The sequence below is a fragment of the Papio anubis genome, chromosome 14 (genome assembly GCF_008728515.1).
Source record: "Papio anubis isolate 15944 chromosome 14, Panubis1.0, whole genome shotgun sequence".
NCBI classification, from domain to species: Eukaryota; Metazoa; Chordata; class Mammalia; order Primates; family Cercopithecidae; genus Papio; species Papio anubis.
In genome coordinates this window covers 63049676-63074719 of record NC_044989.1, presented here as the reverse complement: position 1 = coordinate 63074719, position 25044 = coordinate 63049676, and the positions used below count along the sequence as shown (strand labels likewise).

Below are 25044 nucleotides of genomic sequence, written 5' to 3'. Positions count from 1 at the left end.
TCTGCTAAGGGCTATGCTGCAGGTGACTGTTAACTAGACTGCTTTCACAGTCTCCCAGATTACTGAAAGATGGCCCAGTCCTTCTACTCTTCAGCAGGTCTGCCTGAAACTTCAACTCTTATAGACAATACCAAATGTGATTAAAAGGTGGACTTAGCACAGTTCTATTATGAACCAAGAAACTTTAAAAACATTCATGCAAATTCTGTCATAAGAAGAAATACAAAAGACTAACAAATCCTGACAACTCTTTTTCACTTCCTAAAGTTGCAAACACTACTGCTTTTTAGTAATAACTATAAATGCTTTCTGTGTAGACCTTATCATTCATCCATTAAAGACTAAAACCTCAATTTAAACACAAGAACAAATAAACATGCAATCAAGTGGTTTCATTAGGAAAAAGTCAGAATTTTATAATAATGTAATCATAATATAGCCATAAGATTTGGATTCTTGTTAAGGAAAATAGACACAATTTTAAAAATTATTATTATTTTGAGACTGAGTCTTGCTCTGTTGCTCAGGCTGGAGTGTAGTGGCATGATCTCAGTTCATTGCAACCTCCACCTCCTGGGTTCAAGCGGTTCTCCTGCCTCAGCCTCCCAGGTAACTGGAATTACAGGTGTGTGCCACCAATGCCCAGCTAATTTTTGTAACTTTAGTAGAGACAGGGTTTCACTGCGTTGGCCAGGCAGGTCTTGAACTCCTGGCCTCAAGCGATCTGCCCACTTCGGCCTCCCAAAGTGCTGAGATTGCAGGCATGAGCCACCACACCCAGCCTAAAAAATTATTTCAATAATAGCTATTTTTGTTTTATGAAGATATATCATAGTAGATTCTGAACCAGCTTCCTTTTATTTCCATCATATTTGATTTTTTCTCTATTTAGGTTATACATACTGATATTTCTTGTTTCCGCAGATCACTGAGGAGGCACTGAGGCTTCTGTGTTTCAACCAGACTGACATGAGTTATTGCATTTAAGGGCACTTTGATAAAAATAACTATAGGCTTTGAAAGCTCTTTTTAATTTTTAAAATATTTGTGCTAGCTTAGTGACTATTAAAAAATAACAGGCTTCAAATGATTCAAACATATGCATGCAATTCTGGGACTCCTGAGTAATGGGATGCACACATTCTTACTTGGGGTTTTATTAAAATGACCTTCTCAGTATGCATACCAGGACCCTTCATGAAGCAAAGCCAGAAGAGTCATTCCAAAACTTGCATGTAGTCCTGCATCACTCCTAGACAAAAAAGGGGGATTAATGTACAATTTCCAGTTTGTGAAGATGAAAAAAATGATCTCATTTTGATTTGCCCATTTCAGAAGTGTTTGGTTTCTTATGCTTTCTCTGTGATTAGCCTGGGTAGGAGGAAAGGCAAAGTGATGAATGAAAGTTAAACATTGCCTGTTCTCATCTGTGGAAGCTAAAAAAAAAGTTGATCTCATAGAAGTAAAAAGTAGAACAGAAGATACTAGAGGCTGGGAAGCATAAGAGAAAGAGGGGAATAGGGAGAGATTTATTAAAGGATACAACATCACAACTAAATAGGAGGAATAAGTTTTAGTGTTCTATAGCACTGCAGGATGACCGCATTTAATAATAACATATAGTTTAAAATAGAAGGAGGATATTGAATGTTCCCAATACAAAGCAATGATAAATGTTTGAGATAATAGTGAATTACCCTGATCTGATCACTATAGTTATATATATCAAAACATCACTACGTACCCCATGAAGATGTATAATTATGTGTCAATGAAAAAAATTTTAATACATGTCCAACACATAGAAAGTACTCAGTAAATACTGATTTCCTTCCTTTCTGTTGCTTCTGAGGGGAGCATAGAGTATATAACATTGCTGATTAAATTAACAAAGTATAAGGAAGGAGATGGCATTAGTCTCTCACGCTATCGGAAATATCAAATTTTTACATCCAATATTAAATTGCTTTCTTCAGTAATTCTTTCTCAGACCAAAAATCGGAGCCCAAGAGAAATAATTCCTTTTTAAAAATCTACTACTGGATATATCACTTTGCTGCTTTTGTGAGAGTTAAGTTCCAGTGAGAAAGAAAGCTGAGGAATCTTTTCCAGAGTCTATTTTTCTATGAAAGTCCCTCTCTTCTTTCAAAAGTAGGCACATCTGATATTTTGTGTACTTATCCAGTATGGTAAAGAAGCCATCTATCAGCTCATTTCACTTGAAAACTTTGACAGTAACTACTTTGGGACTGACTCACTCTTGCTATCTTTCTTGCAATCTATTCAACCTCATACTTTATAAGGACACACTAACTCTTGTCTCCTTGATCTTTTCATAGCCGGTCTGTGCAGATTCTGGAGTCTTTAGCAGTATCTTTAAAGGAATATCTTTTTTCTTTGTATTGGAACCCTTACAAACCATTTCATAGAACATAGCTGGACTCTTGTATTTAGATTGGCACATCAATTCATAAAAAAAGAAAAATTGGGAGAGTTCACTGAGAAATTAATATGTCAAATCACAATGCATTTGTATTGAACCTAGATAGAAATACCTAGAAAATTAGGCAAATAAGTGGCTACTTGGAATTCCTAAATAGCTTATACTTCTACATAGACGGGAAACCCATCTATCACAACCCACTTATAGATTATCTGGGAACTTCAGACTTCTGCTAGTACAACTGGGATTTTCTACATCTCTTTTGTACTACTAGAAGACTTCACATAGGTGACCAAGGGAGATGAGCTCCAGGGAAAAAAGTTTCTGAATTTTATTATTTCCAATATTCAAAACGAAGGTTTTCTACCTCCCTCCATCAATAGGAAAATTGCCTTTAGGTTTGAAGAAGAAAGACAGTATTTAAAAGGTTCACTTTCATTTTATAAATTAAAGGGGAAACGATCATAGAAAGATAGTGTTTAGAACTGGCAGGGATCTTAGAGAATATTTAATTCAATCCTCCTGTTTAAGAATTAAAAAAAAGAGACCTGGAGAGGATTTATGTCTTCTTCAAGTCAAAACAGCTGAAGATAGGAGGTAGCATTAAGTGGTGGAAATAGCGTAGACTTTGGGTTGGCAGTGTGGATTTGAATACAGCTCTTCTAGTTACCAGTTGAATGGTTTCTTTATATATAAAGTGGGAATAATAGGAACTATCTTTAGAGTTGTTATGAGGAGTAAATGATGTAACTTATGTAAAGTACCTAGAACACTTGCTGGTACATAGTAAGTGCTTGACAAATATTTACGTCATTAAAGGAACCCAAACCAGGGTGTTTTGACAACTTTTGTACATTGCACTGCACTGTTAATACAGCTGGCCAAAAGGATTCAAACACGCATTTAAAATAAGATATTCCAAATGAAATAAATGGTGTGCAACATTAAATAATGTTTTTAAAACATTCACTTACCATTAATGCAAGCAATACCCAGTCCTTTTCAGATGAAAGAAAATGTTCCACTTTTCTCAGTGGTTTTAGCTGTTTTCAGATACTTTTCTCAGTGGTTTTAGCTGTTTTCAGCTATACACAGCTCAGTACAAAGAGATGACACAAGGGACTTTTTATCTGCATTGCAGAGAGCAATACGGTGATAATTTGCATCGGAACTTGCCGTTAGCTCCATATGGCATGTATTCATCATTTAGTGGGTTCAGTGCCCTATCTTTAGAGCTTCAGTGATCAGGATAGAAATTGCCCACTTATTTATGCTTGGCCAGACCGAAAATATAGGGAGAGGAAGAAGTGCAGGGAAACCACTCCCTGCAAGACTTGGCCCTGGAATTAGGAGTAAAGCATTAACACTAACTTGTCAAGCAATAGCTGCTTCTGTCCTAAAGAGCAGACAAAATGCAGATGATATGTGGTGTATTGTTTATGGGTTGCAATCATGCATGTTATTCTTGTCTGTCCCACAAAGGACCTGTGGTTTAATGTAGAGCTGTCTTCCTTTTGTTCAGCACAAAGCCTCACTCACACTGGGCAAGTGGGCATTTCCAATGGCATGTGATCACTTGGTTTGCATGAGCAACAGGAGAAGTTGCTCTCAAAAGCCAAACTAGGAATTAGCCCACTGCCTTCCCATACCCCTTCCTCAGAAAGGAGAAATGGAGAGAATACTATTTTTTTGTCCTTATTGAAAGTGACAAAGTGTTTTCTCTCCCATTGGAAAGTTAAAGAATCAGTCCCTTTTATACAAAAAGAATTTTGATTTTTCTTCAATTTGTTGCTCTAAAAGATTATATAAATCTTTCAAGCTGAAGATTCTGGTTTTATATCCATTAGTAATCATGATGATGATCTCAGTGACGAGAAGAAGGGAATTCTGAAAACTACTCCCTCCTCCCCAACCCCGAATCACTGTAATACGCATGTATTTAGCTCTAGCATTCTAACACTGGAGCAAAAGGTGTTGCCATGTATAAGCTCTGGACTATGAACAGAGATTACGGACTGATGTGGGTTGAATTGTGCTCCCCCCATCAAATTTATATATCAAAGTCCTAACCCCTAGTACCTCAGAGTATGACTTTATTTGAAAGTAAGGTTGTTGCAGGTGTAAATTGTTAAGATGAGGTCGGTAGGTGGACCCTAGTCCAATATGACTGACGTCCTTATCGAAAGGGGAAACTGGGACACAGACACCCACAGAGAGAGAACACCATGTGAAGATGAAGGCACAGACCTGGATGATGTTTCTATAAGCCATCAAACCAACAGAAGCTGGGGGAGGGGCACGAAACAGATTCTTCCTCATAACCCTCAGAAGGAACCAACAATGCTGACACCTCCATCTCAGACTTTTTTTCTATTTTTATTATATATTGACAAATTATAGTGTATATATTTATGGGGTACAAAGTGATGTTACAATTTATGAATACAATGTGGAATGATTAAATCAAGCTACTTAATATATCCATTACCTCAAATAGTTATCTTTTTTTGTGAAGAGAGAGCATTTGAAATTTATTCTCTTAGTGATATTGTAATGTACAGTACTCAATTATTAGCTATATTTGGTACACTGTGCAATATACCTTGTAAAAAATCAGTTATTCCTTCTCTCTAACAATTCTTTACCCTTTGACTCTCATCTCCCCATTCCCCCTAGCACCCCCAGCCTCTGGTAACCACTGTTCTGCTCTCTGCTTCTATGAATTCAGTTGTGTTGGATTCCACATATAAGTGAGTACATCTCAGACTTCTAACCTCCAGAGCTGTGAGACAACAAATTTCATTGTGTAAGTCACTCAGTTTGTGGTACTTTGTTATGGCAGCCCTTGCAAACTAATACATAAACATTCTCTCTTTCTTTCCCTCTCTCCCTCTCTCCCTCCCTCCCTCCCTATCTCCCTCCTTCCCTCCCTTTCTTCCTTCTCTGGTGGACTTCATAGAAAAGGAGGCTGGAAGATAGGAACATAATTTTCCTTCTAAGCCATTGATGGGCTTTAATATTTTTAGCATGAAAAAATACAATGCTTGTTTTAAAGCACATCCACACCTTATCTTGACAAATGCTGGTAATAATGGGCAAAAGAGACTGCCCCAAGGAACACACATGCCAGTGCCTGCTTCGTGTGCTTAAAATCAAATCCATGGCTCCTAAAACTCAATGATTCTTTTCAGGACTTTAAAGAACCCTAATTTTACCCTTGTTTTTCCCACTTTGGCTTTTTCCCTTCTTTGAAAAACCAAGTTTTCAACTTGCTGAAAAGCTTTACTTTGCCCAGACCTATTCACTCACCTCCAAAATGGAGCAGAAGCAGTTTTCTACTCTATCTCTCCTTCTTTCCCAAGGAGTAATTTTACCTCCCCTACTCTACTCCTATCCCTCCACTCAGAAAGCAGTCTATCTCTCTTTAATACTTATTGTCGCATGTCTTTTCTCCCCATTGCTATGTGAAGGATGTATTTCCAGGACCATTGCTTGGTGTTATATTTGCAGTTCTAAGGGCTTCTTTATCAATGACACAGCACCAAGGTCACTAACACTTGCATCTGAACATCTGTGCACACCCATATACTCTCACAGAGTTGTCCTTTGTTTCCTAAGATGACGATACTATAATAAACTCCAATGTGTGTGCACTTGCACTCAATCAGGCCACTCTGAGAACATAAGTTCTTTTGCCAAGTGTGCCTGACACCTATTCTTGGACTAAAGACTATCCAGATCCCAGAACTGCTTGATATTCTTAGAGCTGCTGCATCCTTATCCATTGGGGGTGAGACTGAAGCTTCGGTTCATAAAACAGCAAACTCTGGTCCTGCAGCTGCCTGGGTCTGTGGGCTCTTAGCAGTTCCACAGCCATCCATGGTGTCACCACATTTCTTGAAGCTGTTCTAGGCAAGTAGACATCTGTGGTTTTGCCCACCTGACATTCATTCCCCCTTCTTTCCTAGTTTTTCCACTTTCTGTGTAATTTAGATGCCAACCTTACTTAGTCATCTTTAGGCCTCTACCATTAGTGAAAGAACGGGCACATGACCCAAGCCAAGACAATGAAATTCAATCTAGTACCTTGTGATAAAATCGCTGGGAAAGAGTATTGTCTCTGTTTGACTTGAAATTGGGAGAATGTAAACCTGGAGCTTCTGGGGGACGCTGGGCAGAGGAAATCTCCTAAGAACGAAGCCAAGCTGAGAGATCAAGGTGGGATAGGAGGGTGGTACTGTTGCTTTGACAGTATCTGCCTCCTTGGAGCCAGCTAAGCCTAAAATTTTCAGTTATATAAGCCAAGAAATTCCCTTTGCTTAGGCCATTTTGAGATAAATTTTCTGCTGCTTGCAACTGAAAGCATCCTAATATAGCCATTTTTTCTTCTGGCCTTTCTTCTGTCTTCTACCTCTTGCTTAACATATAATAGTTATTTTAGTTTGTGTGTATTAGATTTACATGTTTAGCCATTTCATAACTCTGTTGGGATGAACTTCACTTCAGTGTGAGTGGGGGTGCCCAGTGGGCTTACTGTTACTAATCTTATTCTTTGACTTGGAGAATTTATAGTTGGTTGACAATGACAATTTTCTCCAAAATCCGGAAATGTTTTGTCCTAGAATCAGGCACTATAGCTGTCCAGAAGGTCAGAAATCATCAGAACTTGCTATAGGCTTATGACCTCGTTAAAAGCTCAATATTGTGCTGGTACCATCTGTCAGTCAGGTTCTTAAATGTCAAGATGATCTTGGTTTATTTCTAGACTTTGTCAATCAGTTTATTACATGCTATCTGCAAAATAGAACCCAATGATATCCTCATTCCAGGCTGAATACAGGATTTTCTTGGTGCAAGCTAATATGCAACTTTGGTTGGGTAGCTGCTATAAAAACTGTTCACAGATGGTTATAATGAACAAAAAGGACAATAAAGTGGAAAATATGACTATTAATCCAAAGGTACTAGAAAAGCTGCTTCTTAACACTTTCCAAGCAAGAGAAAAGAAGACAATGACAACAATCGCCACTTAAATAGTATCTATTCCCACTGACAATGAAGGACACACAGATAGACCCCTTATTTATAAGATCCCTTATTTATCACTTTTTGTAACAAATCCTACTAAAAAATCAACTATCTTTTATTTGATATCTTAAATTGGAGAGTCCTCTGCTGTTATGGAGTTTGATTTCCCTGACAATGTAGGCATGTCCTCCACATCCTTCCTAAATGGCTATCCAGCCTCCTTCTGAATGTCAAAATGTCTCCAGGGATTGACGTCTCTGTCCATTGAAGGCAAACTCATTTTTACAGAAAGTATTCCCTTGTGCTGAGCCACAGCCTCTCTCCTCTAACTTTTGAGCACCAGAATTTTGCTTAGGGGAACTTAGAGATCATTCAATCCAACAACTTCATTTTGTGCCCAGTGATCTGCCTTCCAGAACAGAGTATCTAATCATCTCCTCTGTAATGGCTCTTTCCAATATGTTATGACAGCATTTGTGTTCTTCCCATCACACTTTTTATCTGAGATAAATACACTCAGGTGCTTCACTGTTTCCTTACCCTGGCCCAAGGTCCCTAATTTCTTGACTTCTAATTCCCCCTTATGATATGATACAGTCTCCCATGATATCCCACTACTATTCAAGCTACATTATTTCCTTCCAGGTGCAAAACTAAAAAACAGGGGGAAAAACATTTTTCAGTATTTTATACCCATAATTGTTTTAGCCTCCCAAACACAACAGGGTTGGCTATAAATGGCCTATCAATGTTTCTGGCAAAGCCAGATTTTCTACAAATAAATTTGTCAGGCTTCAGATCATCAAGCCTCTCAATAGTACGGAATTGTGCTATTGCAAGGCTCTTTAGCAGTTTAACTTAGACCACTGCTTAGTCATTTCAGAGATGGAGCCTCGCTCTGTTACCCAGGCTGGAGTGCAGTGGCGTGATCTCAATTCACTGCAACCTCTGCCTCCCGGGTTCAAGCTATTCTCCTGCCTCCCGAGTAGCTGGAATTACAGGTGGCCACCACCATGCCCAGCTAATTTTTGTATTTTTAGTAGAGATGTGGTTTCACCATGTTGGCCAGGCTGGTCTCGAACTCCTGACCTCAGGTGATCCACCCGCCTCGGCCTCCCAGAGTGCTGGGATTACAGGCATGAGCCACCGCACCCAGCCGTTTTTTGTATATTTATAAAGTATTTTCATACCTATCTTGTTTGATATTCAAAAACTGAATACATGTAAGATTACCCTCCTTTCTTCCCAGTATGGTAGGGTAGGAAAGCTACCACACTGGAAGGAAAGCAGGGCAACGTGTTATTTTCTTCACTTTGCAGATGATGCTCAATGACTCCCCCAAAGTTAGGTTCTAACAAGTTGGTAGTAGAGATAGGACTTACATCCCGTGAATCTTGACTCTCAGACTGCTGTCTTGTTTTCTTTAAAGCTACTGTCCTTTGTCACTAAATAGCCTCGTATTCCCTCTAGACAGCACTACTGCTTGAGTAGCTCTCTGAAAGGGAGTAAACTTAGGACCTGCCACCTGTCAGCTGCTACCTGTTGGACCACTCCTAGAGGAACCCATATTTCTGACTATTAGAGTCCAGTGATCTCATTAGAGTCCAAGGCTTTATTCTCCTGCCCCATTTTATGCAAAACTGATTTTGAAATTAGCAAACACTGCAATGCAACAATAATTTTTAAGTGCCCAGCCTCCCTTTTTCCCCCTCCCCACTTCAATCTGCTGATGGGAATCAGAGGTTCAATTTATCACACATTGCAAGAAAGGGCAAGATTAGTTTTAAGTCATAAGCCGATAGTGAGTAATGATGAAAAAGAAAAATAAAATTCATTACCTGTAGGACCCCTACTCGCTTTCTCCTTTGCCTCTGGTAATTCACTTATCCTTAGATTCAATAACTTGAGGAACAGAGGAGGGTATAAGAGTGTGAGGGATGAGGGTGAAGCCAAGGGCCACTGAAAATGAGAGGGGAGGAACTCTGCATTCAAATGAGAGACATGTTGTTCTAGGCAGTCTTTGTATAGGAGTAGCTCTCCAGCTAAAAATAGAACTTTCCTTTCCTATATGGTGATCTCCCCTTAACTCAGTGAAAGAGTTAATGTAGAAGACACAAGGTTGGATAATGTTTTCCTTTTAGATTCTTCTTCCTGGATTGACAGACAATTTTAACAGAAGGACAAATCTCTCAACATTCGGGGAGAAAAGTTTCCTTAAGTTCCTTTACCTGAATTTGAATGGGGGAGTTGGGGATTAATGTGCTAAGTACACTCTAGACAAACACTCAGATTAAGCATGCCTTGCCCTTTCACCTTAGGTCTGTCAAGCTTAAAATTAGCCCAAGATTCAACTTAGCTGTGGTTTTGCTCCAGGCCTCTAAACACTTGGCACAACGTACCTTGTTGGTGATGGTTTGGGATTTAACCTTGAAATCAAGTAGTTACTTAATTTAATGATCCAAATCGCTGTGTAGATTAATAGCCAATGCCATTTTATTTTTTAAAAAATGTTTCTGCCAACTTTTAGACTTGGTACTAAGAGTCTATCTTAAGTCTTTTATTACTGTTGAGAAATTTGCAACTATTTTTCCCCCAATAGTAAAGAGGTATGAAATGTTCTAAGATCCTGGCTTCAGGTACTAGATGCCTACTGGGACCTTAGAACAAGAAACTGGAATATTAGGAGAGCCAATTATGGGGGTGGGAAGAGATAAAAGATAGGTGGTAAACAAAAATAATCCAAAAGAAAATATAAATGCTAAACTGATTATTACAGGAACAAAAAAGTGCTAAAATTAATCAGGTACACATACCAGTGATGTCATATTTGCAGGGGATAAGGAAAAATTTCCTGACCAGATTTTAGGTTAATGTCCTCTTGGCCTTCTGGAGAGGCTATGGTATTGTCAAGCTTATGGAATTTATGTGGGTTATAAAAACAGCAGAACTATCCAAGAGATTTCTGGATTCCTGAACTGACTATAGGTGTGATATTGAATTTAAAGTTTAGTCAATTTTCCATTAATTTATTCCATTATCAATAAACCAGTTTAAATTGTTGTGGGAGGTCAAATTAAAAAAGGACACTATTTGCTTTAGATTATGCTGATAAAATACAAAGCATAGGCTATGGAGTACACGCTTTTGGGGCGTGGAGTCCAGGTTGTATCTTACTAGCTGAGCTGCCTTGAGTGAGTCATTTGGCCTCTCAAAGACTCAGGGCTCTCTGTACTAAAATTACTTTAATATTTGGGAATGATAGTAAGAGGAGTTAAAAATAAAACAAAATAAATTAAAATTACTGTAACATGGCTTTAAAATAATTTAAAATAATAATTAAGGATATGAAAAAATTCTTCTGAGTAAGAAATCGGTCATAAAAAAGACAAAATAAAGTACTGGTTTTTAGTAAATATACATGTAATAAAAATGTAGAGCACTAAATATATAAAAGATAGGACAAAGGTCAATAGATATTTGGGTACAGGGATATTTATTTGTTTTAACTTTTGTGGATTTTCTGAATTTTTCTTTTGACCATGTATTAATGATAATGAGACATTTTTAAAATTATAACTTTTAATAATAAAGACCAGATCCTGAAAAAAATGAGTTGAATAATAATAGCTATTTTGGAACTCAAATAAGCTAATGTATATGAACACAAGTTTATAAACTCTAAAGTGCTACTTACTGTTTTTATAATTCCCTAATGCTGGCCCTAGGTTATAAATCAAAAGGGGAAATAAAACATACCCTATAAAAGGCTTCTGCACAGCCAAGGAAACATGAACAAAGTGAAGAGACAACCCACAGAATGGGAGAAGATATTTGCAAACTACTCATCTGACAAGGGATTAATAACCAGAGTATATAAGGAACTCAGACAACTCTATAGGAAAAAGTCTAATAATCCCATCAAAAATGGACAAAATATTTGAATAGACATTTCTCAAAAGAAGATATACAAATGGCAAACAGGTTTATGAAAAAATTTTCAACATCATTGATCATCAGAGAAATGCAAATCAAAACTACAGTGAGATATCATAATCTTACAACAGTTAAAATGGCTTTTATCCAAAAGTCAGGCAATAACAAATGCTGGTGAGGATGTGGAGAAAAGGGAACAGGTACACTGTTGGTGGGAATACAAATTAGTACAACCACTGTGGAGAACATTTGGAGGTTCCTCAAAAAAACTTAAATAGAACTACTAAGTGATCCAGCAATATACTGCTAGGTATATACCCCAAAGGAAGGAAATTAGTAGATCAAAGATTTATCTGTACTCCCATGTTTATTGCAGCAGTATTCACAATAGCCAAGATTTGGAAGCAACCTAAGTGTCCATCAACAGATGAATAAAGAAAATATGGTAGTTAATCACAATGGAGTACTATTCTGCCAAAAGAAAGAATGAGATCCTGTTATTTGCAACAACATGGTTGGAACTGGAGGTCATTATGTTAAATGAAATAAGCCAGGAACAGAAAGACAAACTTTTCATGTTCTCACTGATTTGTGGGAGGTAAAAATTAAAATAATTAAACTCATAGAGAGTACAAGGATGGTTACCAGAGGCTGCAAAGGGTAGTAGGGTAGGTACGGGGGAAGTCGGGATGGTTAATGGGTACAAAAAAATAGAAAGAATGAATAAGATCTAGTATTTGTTAGCATAACAGTGTGGCTATAGTCAAAAATAATGGTACATTTAAAAATAACTAGAAGAGTATAATTGGATTGTTTGTAACACAAAGGATAAATGCTTGAGGTGGTGGATGCATTTACTCTGATGTGATTATTATGCACTGCATGCCTGTATCAAAATACCTCATGTAACCCACACATATTTACACCTGTTGTATACCCACAAAAATTAAAAATTAAAATTAAAAAATTTTAAAAACCACGTTTGGCGGGGGAAATGGCAATGAATATTACTTTTATTGTATTTCCCTTTTCTTACTTCATCTGAGTCTTTGAAATGCTGTATTCATTTACTGTTTTGGCTTTATTCGTCACAGGTTTTTTGTTTGTTTGTTTGTTTGTTTTGAGACAGGCTTGCTCTGTCACCCTGGCTAGAGTGCAGTGGCACAGTCACAGCTCAGTGCAGCCTCAACCTCCCCAGTTCAAGCGATCTTTCTCTTTCCCCTTGCCCCCCAGTTCTACCTACCCCTCCCCAACCACTGCAACTATCTGGGACTACAAGAATGTGCCACCATGCACAGCTAAGTTTTAAATTTTTTTGTAGAGACAAGGTTTCACTATGTTGCCCACGTTGGTCTTGAACTCCTGGGCTCCTGCCTTGGCCTCCCAAAGTGCTGGCATTATAGGCATGAGGCACCACACCTGGCTATCCTTCAAAGGCTTCTGTATTCATGTTCTTTATCCACTTATGCTCATGTTAAGAACTGAGAAAAACAATGATTGCACTAGACTTGCCCATCCATAACTTAATGAAGCAAGTTATGGCACTTGGCCATAGCCCTTGGGAATTTAAATTCCACTGACTGGTGGGGGCCCTTTAAAAAAAAAAAAAAAAGTAATATGGTTTCTGCCTGCTTTTCCAGCAAAACAATGGCTTGGTCTTTTGTGGCTTGATAAATCCCTAGAAAACAAAAATAATGAAGCTCATACAATTTGACAACCCCCATGTGGGAATTTCCCAGCTACACAGTCCCATAGGATCATGGCTGGTGTGTCGAAGACACAGGCTAACCCATGGCTTTATTCATACCAAATAAACAGTCCCCCAGAGTAAATCAAATTAGGTAACCATCACTGGCCATTTTTAAAATGTGAATTCTGAAAGCAATATGGTAATTCAGTCAGCAAAGACGTGCTTGTGAAATAAAGCACAACGTCAGTTCATCTCCCTCAGTAGTTACTGGGCAAGAAACTGAAATGAGTAACTTTTAAAAGCCAAATGAAACAATTTACATCTGTATCTTCAGTGATATCTTACTAGTCATTAAGATTTACTTTAAGACAATTATCACTTTATGAAATGGGACATGTACAATGAGTAACTATGGTGTAAAGCTTATAAGAAAATGTTTGTGAAATATATTCCAGGATAAATTCATAACCATGCTTTTTAAAGAGGGCAGCTCTATTTTGGCCTGCTTAATTAAGAAACTTTTAATTCTTAATAATAATGAGGCCAGCGCAGTGGCTCACACCTGTAATCCCAGCACTTTGGGAGACCGAGGGTGGCTGGCTACTTGAGCTCAGGAGTTCAAACTCAGCCTGGGCAAAATGGTGAAACTCCTTCTCTACCAAAAAATACAAAAAAATAGCTAGCCATGGTGGTACGCATCTATGGTCCCAGCTACTTGGGAGGCTGAAGTGGGGGGACTGCTTGAGTCCAAGAGGTGGAGGCTGCAGTAAACCAAGATCACGCCACTGCACTCCAGCCTGGGTGACAGAGCCAGAACCCATCTCAAAATAATAACAACAATAATAATAATAACCAGACAATTTCCTTCTGCCTGAATTCAAACTCAAAGATTCCCAGGACATGGAGATACCTCTCCATGGGTTCTTCCTTCTGTGTGGCCTTTTATTGCAGCACTGAAAAGTTTTTTTCTTGGGAGTATTTCAAGAAACAGAAGAAAGGCCTTATTTTGTCCCTAGGCTTCCTTTTTTCCCCATTTTGTAACTTTGCCAAAAATGGAAGCACATTATTTGGCTCTTCTCAAAGTTTTAAGACTATTTCAAAGCCTTTACAATATCCTTAGCATATTCAGCCATTTTCTCTGGTTGGGAGCAAGAGGTTGTCACCTTCAGTATATTCACAAAAAAGCAGTACTCTAGACTTTCTAGAGTACCCCAAGGGCCATGACTTGCACATATCGACACTTTAAAGTCACTCAGGAAAATGCATTCTGTAGAGGCAGATGAATTACAAAGAGGTTCCTCCTCCCTGGCACTAGGGTTCACGGTCAGTGAAGGACAGCTGGGCTTTAACACTTACCTGGAGGGGCACTGTTTCACAGGGCACAGACTACCCTATAGGGTACTCTGGAGACATGCTCTCTTTTAATGGCTCCTTTCTAAGCATGCCTGAGGCCACAGTTATCTGAAAAGAGACTGCGGGCATCATTTCTTTAGCACCAGAAATCTCTCCAGTTTCTGCCTCCCAGGTTTCCTTCAAATGTTCACTCTCTTCTGTTCTCTCTAGTTCTCTCCATCCCACTGAAATGAACCCAAGTTCTCCCTCTTTGGCCAGTAATTCTCAAACTTTTTTGACCAAGGCTAACCTAGGTCAGCAGAAGGCTCTTAAGACTTGGCGGGGTATGGTAGCTTATACCTGGAATCCCACTGCTTTAGGAGGCTGAGGCAGGAGAATCATTTGAGGTCAGGAATTTGAGATCAGCGTGGGCAACATAGCGAGACCCTGTCTCTAAAAATAAAAATTAAAGAAAGGCTCTAAGACTCATATACTCCAGCTCTTCCTGCTTTTTTTCCTCAAATTATCTGATAACAATAAACTGTTGTTGCACAAACACACTTTGTGAGGATTATGTGAATATCTGCTTTAGCAATATTGGTATGGATTATTCCTATGTGTACTACAATCCATATTTGGTTTAAAGTTTTATTATAGAAAACTTATAGATCATAAATTGTTTCAACTTATACAGGCATCACTATCCTACTGCAGGGTTAACCAAACAACCCACTTCAAATAACATAGATGGTGATAAAGGTAAATGAAATGTAATTTATAATTAAAAACCAGGAATAGAAACCGCCAAAAAGCACAACCAACTCAATACAGCGCTGATGTTAATATAAAGCAACCGTCCCTAAAATTGAGGATATTTCAACAATCTGCTCATGCATGTTTTTAGTGGGAGCTCTTCAAATATTGCCAAGTATTGCCTGGCAGCCAGCTGAATACTCAGGTGAGCCCCAAGTAAACTCTAGTTACATGCTAATTTTTTGTTTATGAATATGAAATACTACTATTAACAACTCAGCAGTTATTAAGTAGCTTTTAGACACACACACACACACACACTCACACGAAAATCTAGGTTATCAAGGACCATTTGCTAGTAAGATCCAAAGAAAAGACATATTAGGGGATGCTTGTAGAACATTAGGAGGACGCTTGTGGCCTACCAGTTCATTCCTTGAAAATCGCTAGTTAGGCGGTTGGCTTGGCTTTTTGATTCGGCTTCTTGAGATGCGCAGTTACCTTTTCTGATTCTCACATTGCTGCTACAGGGGCATCCTAACCTTGTGTCCTAGCAAGCAACCCAGTTCTGCCATGACTTGGACCTCCAAATCCCCAGTCTCTCGCTGGAGTCTCTCTTTGGGAGGGAGAGTCAGATGTTACCCACTAACTTGGGAGCTTCCCAGTTACCACCCTGGAGTATCTGTGATGACATAATGGGAGGCCTTGAGTGATACATGGTGGAGGGAAGTCAGAAGACCTGGTCACAGACCACCTCTGCCTTGCCAGCTGTTTGACAGCAGGCAAATCACCTCAATTGTCAGCTCACATTTATCCTCTGAAAAATGAAAATACAGTCACGCACTGATAGCAACATTTTGGTCAATCATGGACTACATAATACAGAGATCCCATAAGATTATAATACTGTATTTTCACTGTATCTCTTCTACATTTATATACACAAATATTTGCCATTGTATTACATTTGCCTACAGTATTCAGTATACAAACATGCTGTATAGGTGTGTAGCCATGGACTATACCATATAGCCAAGGTGTGTAGTAGGTTTGTGTGAGTACCCTCTATGATGTTTATAAAATGACGAATGGCCTAATGATGTATTTCTCAGGGCTTAACCACATTGTTAAGCAATGCATGACTGTAATAATACCAACCTCATAGATTTCTTGTGAAGATCAAATGAGATAATGTAAGTGATAAATAAATTCATTTATAAAAGTATTACGTGTTGTTGTTGCATAGAGGAAATGTTCACGCAAGCATCTTGACTGTTCTGTTTACAAAGTATGCCTAAAATTAGGATTGCAATCATTTATAATAATGAGAAACAATCCAAACTGTCAACTATGAAGGTCAAATTCAAAGATCGCACAGGTCCTACAGACTGTTGAGAAAGAGTTGAGAATTACTGATTCCGCAAGTACATATCTCAGTGATCCTGAATCCCTTTCTTTTTTTCCTTCTCATGGCTTGGAGAGCAGGACTTAATTCATATTAATTCTAAACATTAGAAATGATGATTGGTTTTTTCTTTTTTCTTTTCCTTCATCCCACTTGAGTTTCGGAGCTCCAAGAGGACAGTGGCTGAAGAATGCTAGGAATTCTTCCTTCCACCCAATCAGGAATGTGTCCTGCCTGGGGAACTTAGAAGGAATGTGAGGGCTGCCAGATAAGCCCCAGCACTTGAAGCAGTCAGAGCAGGGGACTGTGGGCTTATTACGGGAAAGAGCCCTCCTCTAGAATCAGGACCTCCTCAACATCCCCAAGAGGCTGTTCTTAGGCTGACAGCGGAGGTCAGGGCTGGTGATGCAGGAATAACCTTTGCAGCCAATAAGTGAAGAGACAGCTCAGCTGGATGTTTGAAACAAAGAACGGCAGTGTTTTTAGTCTTTGGGGAAAGTACATGGTCATGGTACATGGCAGAGAATTTTTTTTGTTGCAGAGGAGTTTTTGGATCAATACATATATGGGCTTGAACATGGGCTCTGCCATCTGCCAATTAGCTACATGAGTGGGGTTATATACTCTGTGATAATAACAGTACCTACTTCTTATGGTTGTGGGCAAATTGAATAAAATAATGTATATAAAATACTTCTCACAACGCCTCTCCATAATTTTGGACTATAAAGCCGATTTTCACATGACTAACTTTTAAAGAGTCTTGATACCCTGCATTTATTCAAAGTGTTATAGTATACAATGTGTTTTCATATTTGTTACCTCTTTTTAATTGCATTAAGCAATGGTATAAACTTGAACACTCTTGGGATGATTGGTGGATATGTTACTCTTTTGGAACAAATAATAAGATGTCAGCTTTGGCAGTGATCACAGGGCCTCATCTTAGCTCTTACCCACACCTTGCCCCTGTCACGGTTTTTGCAGGGAGCTGCCAGTCACAGGCAGGCTGCCTTTCTCAGGTACACTGGCATTGAACTAGTGTAGCCACTCTTACCCAGGCACTAGTGGGAGCTTGGAAGAAGTTGTTCTTAGAGGTCAAAGAGAGGCCCAAAGACTTCAGGGGTTCTGTCAGGTAGGGTTGCCCTTAAGTGGCCTCTAGAACATCTAGGCTGCCTACCTGATCCCCTCAAGCCTGGGTCTCTAAGTTTTACACGCATTGGAGAAGATCTGCCCTGCACCATGCCCCTAACAGGGTTTTCCTTGCCTGCTGCTTTGCTTCTGCCAATCTTCCTGGAAAAAGGGTTGGGGAGGCAGGATTCTATCTATCTTAACCCTTTCTTGTTCAGACAAGAACTCCTGGAACAATGTTGTTCTTCAGTGTGACCATGACGCTTGGCATTCCTGAGGTCATGGCACTGTTCCACCTCCCTGGACCCTGAATTTGGACTCATACAATTAGATGAGACCTGTTGAGTCTTTCTATAGACTTGATCTTGGATTTTCAGCTTCCTCCTAGTGTGGTGGGGATGAGGATGCAGTTCTGACCTAGTGCCTAAAGCCACTCTGAGCTTCCTGGAAACTCTTTCTTCCCCAGTCTAGGTCCCTTTGTAATATCAGCCATGGACTCTGGACATGGAGCCTCATGTCCAGCTGGGAGCAAACTTAATTCTACACTGACTGCCTTAATGCCTCTAGGATGGTTCCTATATGCCATCTACCTCCCACTCCGTATATCTCAGAGAAATTTCATCCTTTATTGGCAGTAAGGACACATTGTTTTTGGGGGGAAAACACACAAAACCATTGCTTTTATTGACCCTCTTACCTTTCTAAGGGCAAGCTGGGACCACAGCTCTCTGAGTTGGCAGGGAGGCTAGTGAGTGAGGGCCAGCCCCAGTCTTGTGTGTAGGAACTCAGGATGGAGTTTGGAGGAACTTTCCCGTATGAGAATTTGGACCTGGGACAAGGGTCTAAAGCAGAGTCTAAAGGATGCAGTCAGCCGTCTTATGGTGTTGTCTTTGCTAGTGAAAGGCAGAAGATATTCCAAGATATGATTAGGTTGGGGGTAAGGGATGAATGGAGGTTGCCTACATGTGGCCAGACTCCAGACAGAAGGATCGGAGCAGGATCCAGTCTGAATAGGTGAAGAGAGACAGAACACTAGGGCTCCCATTACTAGCTAAAGTTGTGAGCAGGGTCAGTCATTCAACAACACATTTTAAAATACAGCATCAGGCAAATGTATACCTGACACTGAGAGTAGCTTGAGCACCAGTCCAAATTTCTTCCTCAGACACCCTCTCCTGATTATTTGTCTGCTTTGCCTGCCACTCATGACCATGATTTGGTTGCTACCCCTCCTAAAATATTCAAACCCTGTATCCGCCTTCAGCTTTGCCTGACAACTACCCTCCACCCCACTCTACCTTTGCTTCTCATCTCTGGATATGTTTACTCTAGGATGTTTCATGTGCCCTAAACCCATGATTTCCCCCTCAAATCTACTGCTCCTCCAGCCTTCCCTGTTTTACTGACTGACACTGAAGCTAGAGAGCTGAGGGTTATCATAGTCTCATTGTACCTTTCTATCCACCATGTGCATCATCGCTCTGGTGGTTAGCCCATCTCTATTCCACGATGCTCTTGGGCTGTGGTAGACATCACCAGTGCCTGCCTATATCCAATTCTTCATTTCTTCCTGGACACACAAGAGACTACTTCCTGACCCACTTCCAATTAGGCAGAGCCATAAGACTAGTTTGGGCCAATGAAATGTGAATGGAAATTCGTTTATTATTACTAGTCTAAAGCAATGAAAAACTCTTTCTCGATTCTCTTTATCTGAGACTTTTCTACTGTTGTGTTGAATGTAGAGATGTTATGTTGAGGTGGTAGAATCACCGAATCGAAGAAGCCTGGATAGCAGTCATGGAGGATGGCTGCCTTGGAGAGATGAATAGACCTGCAGCAGATGCTGCATGATCAAGAAATAAACTTTTGTGTTAAGTCACTCAGATGGGATCATTTACTACTATAGTATAATCCAGCTCATCCTGACTAGTACAGTCATGAAGGCCTGTTGATTTTACCACCTCATAATATTTTAATCAACTTCTCTACGGTATCTCTGCTGCTGTAGCTCAGAACCTCAACATCTCCCACCAGAGCTAGTGGAAAAGTTTTAAAACAGTCTCCTTGCCTCCAGTTTGACATTCCTTGAACTCATTCTCCAGGCACACTAGAATGGTCCTTGTATAATTCAAATCCAATCATGTATCTTGGGTTACTCTGCTTTGTTGGCTTCCTGACAGTGGTATGATGAATAGTGCCACATGACAGGGCTTCTCCCCAGCCAACCTCATCTTCCATCTCTCGTCTCCTTCCATTTTATACCTGGCAATACTCACATGTTTGTGGTTTCCAGAATAATCCATGTTGTTTCATGCTTCCATGCCTTTGTTCATGCTGTTCCATTTATCCGATACATGTTTATTTACCCTTCACTCTCTTCTTTGCCTGGCTAACTCCTATTCTTCCAGACTATGTTTAAAACCACCTTTACTGAGAAAGTTTCCTGCTAGATTTAATATCGCCCCTTCATACTCCCACGGCATCATCTGCACTCGAATGACCACATTATATTGCATCTGTTTATGGGTCTCTCTCCCCTGTGAGGGTATAAATTTGAATAGGTTGATACTGGTCAGACAGTGGGTACTCAGCTGTAGGAAATGCTGAGGTAATGAGATTCAAAAATGATGTGGACACTCAGGGATTATCTTTGGACACAGATCCCAGGATGATGGACTGTGATATACACTTGAAAGTTCTGGCCTGAGAGCTTCATCACTGAGGTGGGCCTCCAGGTCTGACAAGAGTAGGGTGGAGGTTCTGACTTCATGACAAGCTTAACGAATGGTAGGCTCAAGGAATTATTAACTTTCTGCCCTAGTCAAGATTAGCTCGAGAACTGAAGAAATGTTACATTGAATGGGAACCATGAAGAGACATCACTTTGAGAAACAGGTAAGGCAGAAGCAGAAGAAAGAAGGTGGGACCTATTTTCTTTCCTTTTTTTTTTTTTTTTTTTTTTCTTGAGATGGAGTCTTGCTCTGTCACCCAGGCTGGAGTGCAGTGGCACAATCTTGGCTCACTGCAACCTCCGCCTCCCAGGTTCAAGCGATTCTCCTGCCTCAGGCACCTGAGTAGCTGGGATTACAGGCACCTGCCATCATGCCTGGCTAATTTTTATATTTTCAGTAGAGACGGGGTTTCACCATGTTGGCCAGGGGATCTCGAACTCCTGACCTCAAGCGATCTGCCCACCTCAGCCTCCCAAAGTGCTAGGATTACAGGCATGAGCCACCGCGCCCAACCATAACCTTATAAGATCATTGACACGCTTTCTAGATTAGGCTTAGGGAGCAATCACACATTTTGGCTTTCTTGAACAACTATAATAATAAATGCAGTAGATTCTTAGTATTCGTGATAGTTATGTTCTATAAAGTCACTGAGAACACTGATTCACAAATAGTGAGCCATCACCCCTAGGGAATATAGAGGATTAGATTCCTGCAAGCCTCTTGTCACATTTTTGTTAACCAATCAATACATAATCATGTTTTGTGTGTGTTTCTGTTTAAAGATGCCTTGTTTACTTTAATATATATTGTTGATTAACACTGAACTCATGGCCAACAACAGCATAACTCATGGCTGAACAAAGCTTATCTAGCACATATTTTCTCTGTAAGGTGATTTTTGTACTTAGGAACACTAGATAGCACTTTAGCACTACACTTGGGGTCCATCTTAAAAAGCAAAATCGGTTGGGCTCAGTGGCTTATGCCTGTAATACCAGCACTTTGAGAGGCTGAGGTGGGTGGATCACTTGAGATCAGAAGTTCAAGACCAGCCTGGCCAACATGGTGAAACTCCATCTCTACTGAAAATACAAAAGTGAGCCAGGCGTGGTGGCAGGCACCTATAATCCCAGCTACTCAGGAGGCTGAGGCAGGAGAATCACTTGAACCTGGGAGGCAGATGTTGCAGTGAGCCAAGATTGCACCACTGCACTCCAGTCTGGGCGACAGAGCAAGACTCCATCTCAAAAATAAATAAATAAATAAATAAATAAACTATCAACAGAAACACAAATGTGAAAAACATGGCATTAAATAGATTGCAAAAAGGACACTTGTTTACAGTATGAGAGCTGGAACAAGAATGCATAGCATCACCTTGTTTAACCTCAGCTGGGAATGTATATATCAGATGACTCAAATTTTTCACTGCTCTGTGCATATCCGTGAATCCATGAATGACAATGAAAGCATGAGTGTTGATTTTGGGGTTACAAATAACTTTTAGTGTGTAGGCAAATCCCTAAATATGAAATCCATGAATAATAAGAATCTACTGTAGCTTCAAAACCTACCACGTGGCTTTGAACTAGGTGCTTTACAAATACACATGTTGCCGAGTTTACCAACTTTTCATTCTTCAGTGAGTGAGATGACATAGAGTTAATATGGTGAGCATATCCTTAAATGCATAGGCTATCACCATTGAAAAAACAGGACTTTCTAGTAAGATTAGTGTCACACAATATTTATTTATTGAGATGGAGTCTGGCTCTGTCGCCCAGGCTGGAGTGCAATGGCACAGTCTTAGCTCACTGCAACCTCTGCCTCCCAGGTTCAAGTGATTCTTGTGCCTCAGTCTCCTGAATAGTTGGATTGCAGGTGCCTGCAGCCACGTCCAGCTAATTTTTGTATTTTTAGTAGAGACAGGGTTTTGCGGGTTTTGCCATGTTGGCCAGTCTCATCCTGATCTCCTGAGCTCGGGTGATTTGCCTGCCTTGGCCTCCCAAAGTGCTAGTGCTGGGATTACAGGGGTAAGCCACTGTACCCGGCCTCACGCAATATTTATATTAAGCTTATGCATGCATTAGTGGAGTTGGAAACTTGTGATAGGCTAGGCTTCTGCTCCTTTGGGAAAGTTCTGAGCTCTTGTAGAAAACTAAGAATACATTGCACAGTCAGCAACAGAGCTATTGACTAATTGCTTAAAGACCCTCAGATTGTTTACTAAGGTCTGAAGAGAATCTTCCTTATAGGAAAACATGCTTGGCAGTTAAGAGCACAATCACCCAGCTTCTGAATATTCCCAGGCAGCATCACTGGAGCCCAAAACAGTCAAGTAAACAAATTCAAAGAGACAAATATGTCTTTAAGAACACTGACTCATTGAATGGGAAGCCAAATTGTCAGCAAGTTTTAGACAAATAGACTAAATGTTTGTGTCCCCTCAAAATTCATATGTTAAATCCTAATGCCCAGTGTGATGGCATTCAGAGATACGGCCTTTGGGAGGTAATTAGGTCATGAGACTGGACCTGTCATAAATGAGATTAGAACTCTTACAACAGAGGCCCCAGAGAGCATCCTCACCACCTTCTGCTGTGTAAGAACACAGTGAAGCTGTCTATGAACCAGGAAGTCGGTCCTCACAGACACTGAATCTGCTGGTGCCTTGATCTTGGGTTTCCTAGCCTCCAGAGTGTAAAAAATACAATTTCATTGTTTACAAGCCACCCAATCAATGCTATTCACTTATAGTAACTTACAGAACTAAGACACAGACCAAATACCTGCAAAATGAGGATCTTGTCCAATTATCTATGTGCACGCAGTCTTCCTATCTGCAGCTTGCTTTCCATTCAGGTCAGTCTAGACTCTGTTCCAAACTATGTGGTGCTCATTCCTCCTTCTCCTCTTTATTCTTGCCAGAATGCCATTCTCTTCTTCAGTCAAATTACCCTTGACTAACAAGACTCAGTTCAGTCCCACATCTTCCATTAACCTCTCCTGGATCTCCTCAGCCAGCCACCCATAACTTCCTTGGATCATCCAAAATCTGGCTCATTTGTCCCTTCATCTGTAAAAGGGAAGCAATAACACATGCCTCTCCGGACTTTCGTGGGACAGTGTGTGAATGTGCCTGACTCAGGGCCTGACACGAAGTGGATGATCAATGTTGGTGATATGGATTTGGAATTAGGTTTTTCATTTTGGTTCATAGGGATTAACCTCTTATTTCCCCTTCATAGGCAAATATCATGAAGATAATGTACATTGTGAAAGACAAGGCAATAGCAAGAAAAAGCATGCATAGGGGCAGTGATTTCCAAATTTTGAATTTTATAGGCCAGTGCAAGAATTTTGAAAACTGACATCAGGTTGCTTAATATTTCCTTTTTGCCCCAAATCTTCCTAGTAACTCTTTAGTCTTATATCATTTTGTTAACAAAAATAAATAAATTGTAAAAGCAAAAAGGTAGGAAGGACACAATATCAGAAGTTTATATTCTGAAAATGAATATATTCAGTATCAGGAAAAACTCACCTTACTCTTCCACTTCCCTGTTTTTTCATTCATTAGCCAAATATTTATTAAGTGATATGCACCAGGAATTTTTCTAGGTGGTAAACATGACAGGGAAGGTCCCTGTATTCAGGGAGCTTTCTTTCTTTCTTTCTTTCCTTTTTTTTTTTTTTTTTTTTTTTTTTTTTGAGACGGAATCTCACTCTGTCGCCCAGGCTGGAGTATAGTGGCCGGATCTCAGCTCACTGCAAGCTCCGCCTCCCGGGTTTACGCCATTCTCCTGCCTCAGCCTCCCGAGTAGCTGGGACTACAGGCGCCCACCACCTCGCCCAGCTAGTTTTTTTGTATTTTTTAGTAGAGACAGGTTTCACTGTGTTAGCCAGGATGGCCTCGATCTCCTGACCTCGTGATCCGCCCGTCTCGGCCTCCCAAAGTGCTGGGATTACAGGCTTGAGCCACCGCGCCCAGCCCCTCTCTCTCCCTCTCTCTCTCTCTCTCTCTCTCTCTCTCTCTCTCTCTCTCTTTCTTTCTTTTTCTTTCTTTCTTTCTTTCTCTCTCTCTTTCTCTCTCTCTCTCTCTCTCTCTTTCTTTTTTTGTATCAGAAAACAGGTCATGGAAACCTCATAACCAACCAATGTCAACCCAGTCACTGGCCCATGCACAGGCATCTGGGAGCTATGGCATGACTCCTTAGATACTGATAAGAAGGTCCAGTCCCTGCTTCTAAGCTCTCAAGGAGGGAGCAGGAAGCTGTCACAATATGCAGAGACTGGGAGTGTAGAGGCAGATGAGCAAAAGCAGCAACTCTGCCCAAGCGTCTTCTCCCTCAGGCCAGTGAGTGTGCTGGGCTGAGGACAAGTCCTCAGGCCATTACTCTTTGTGAGTACAACCCCTATATATAAACAGAAAATTATCATTTTTCTAGAAGTTATCATTTTTCACCACGAAGGACAACAACATATAATTTAGTCCAAAGAATCCCGAAATACAGGGCACAAGTGATATGAAACAGTTGTCAAAGTGTGGAGATAAGTCTCAAGAAAAGACAGAGGGGAATGAGATAGTCTC

At 40.1% G+C, this 25044-nt stretch overlaps 1 protein-coding gene across 3 annotated transcripts in view; it reads right to left on the bottom strand.

Moving 5' to 3' along the window:
* The window catches only part of EHBP1 (EH domain binding protein 1), a 402091-nt gene that overhangs the window by 341747 nt on the left and 35300 nt on the right, over window positions 1–25044 (bottom strand). Inside the window, exons 1-2 of one of the 3 annotated variants that reach the window (XM_009184285.4) lie at window positions 14787–14816; window positions 14451–14566 (exon numbers count right to left, since the gene is read on the bottom strand). The exons of 1 other annotated variant lie outside the window; for it this stretch is intronic. The gene's annotated coding sequence lies outside the window, so the exon portion shown is untranslated. Of the gene's footprint in view, window positions 1–14450; window positions 14567–14786; window positions 14817–15604; window positions 15826–25044 lie in introns of those variants that run through there. One more of the 3 variants, XM_009184284.3, reaches the window with a different exon arrangement.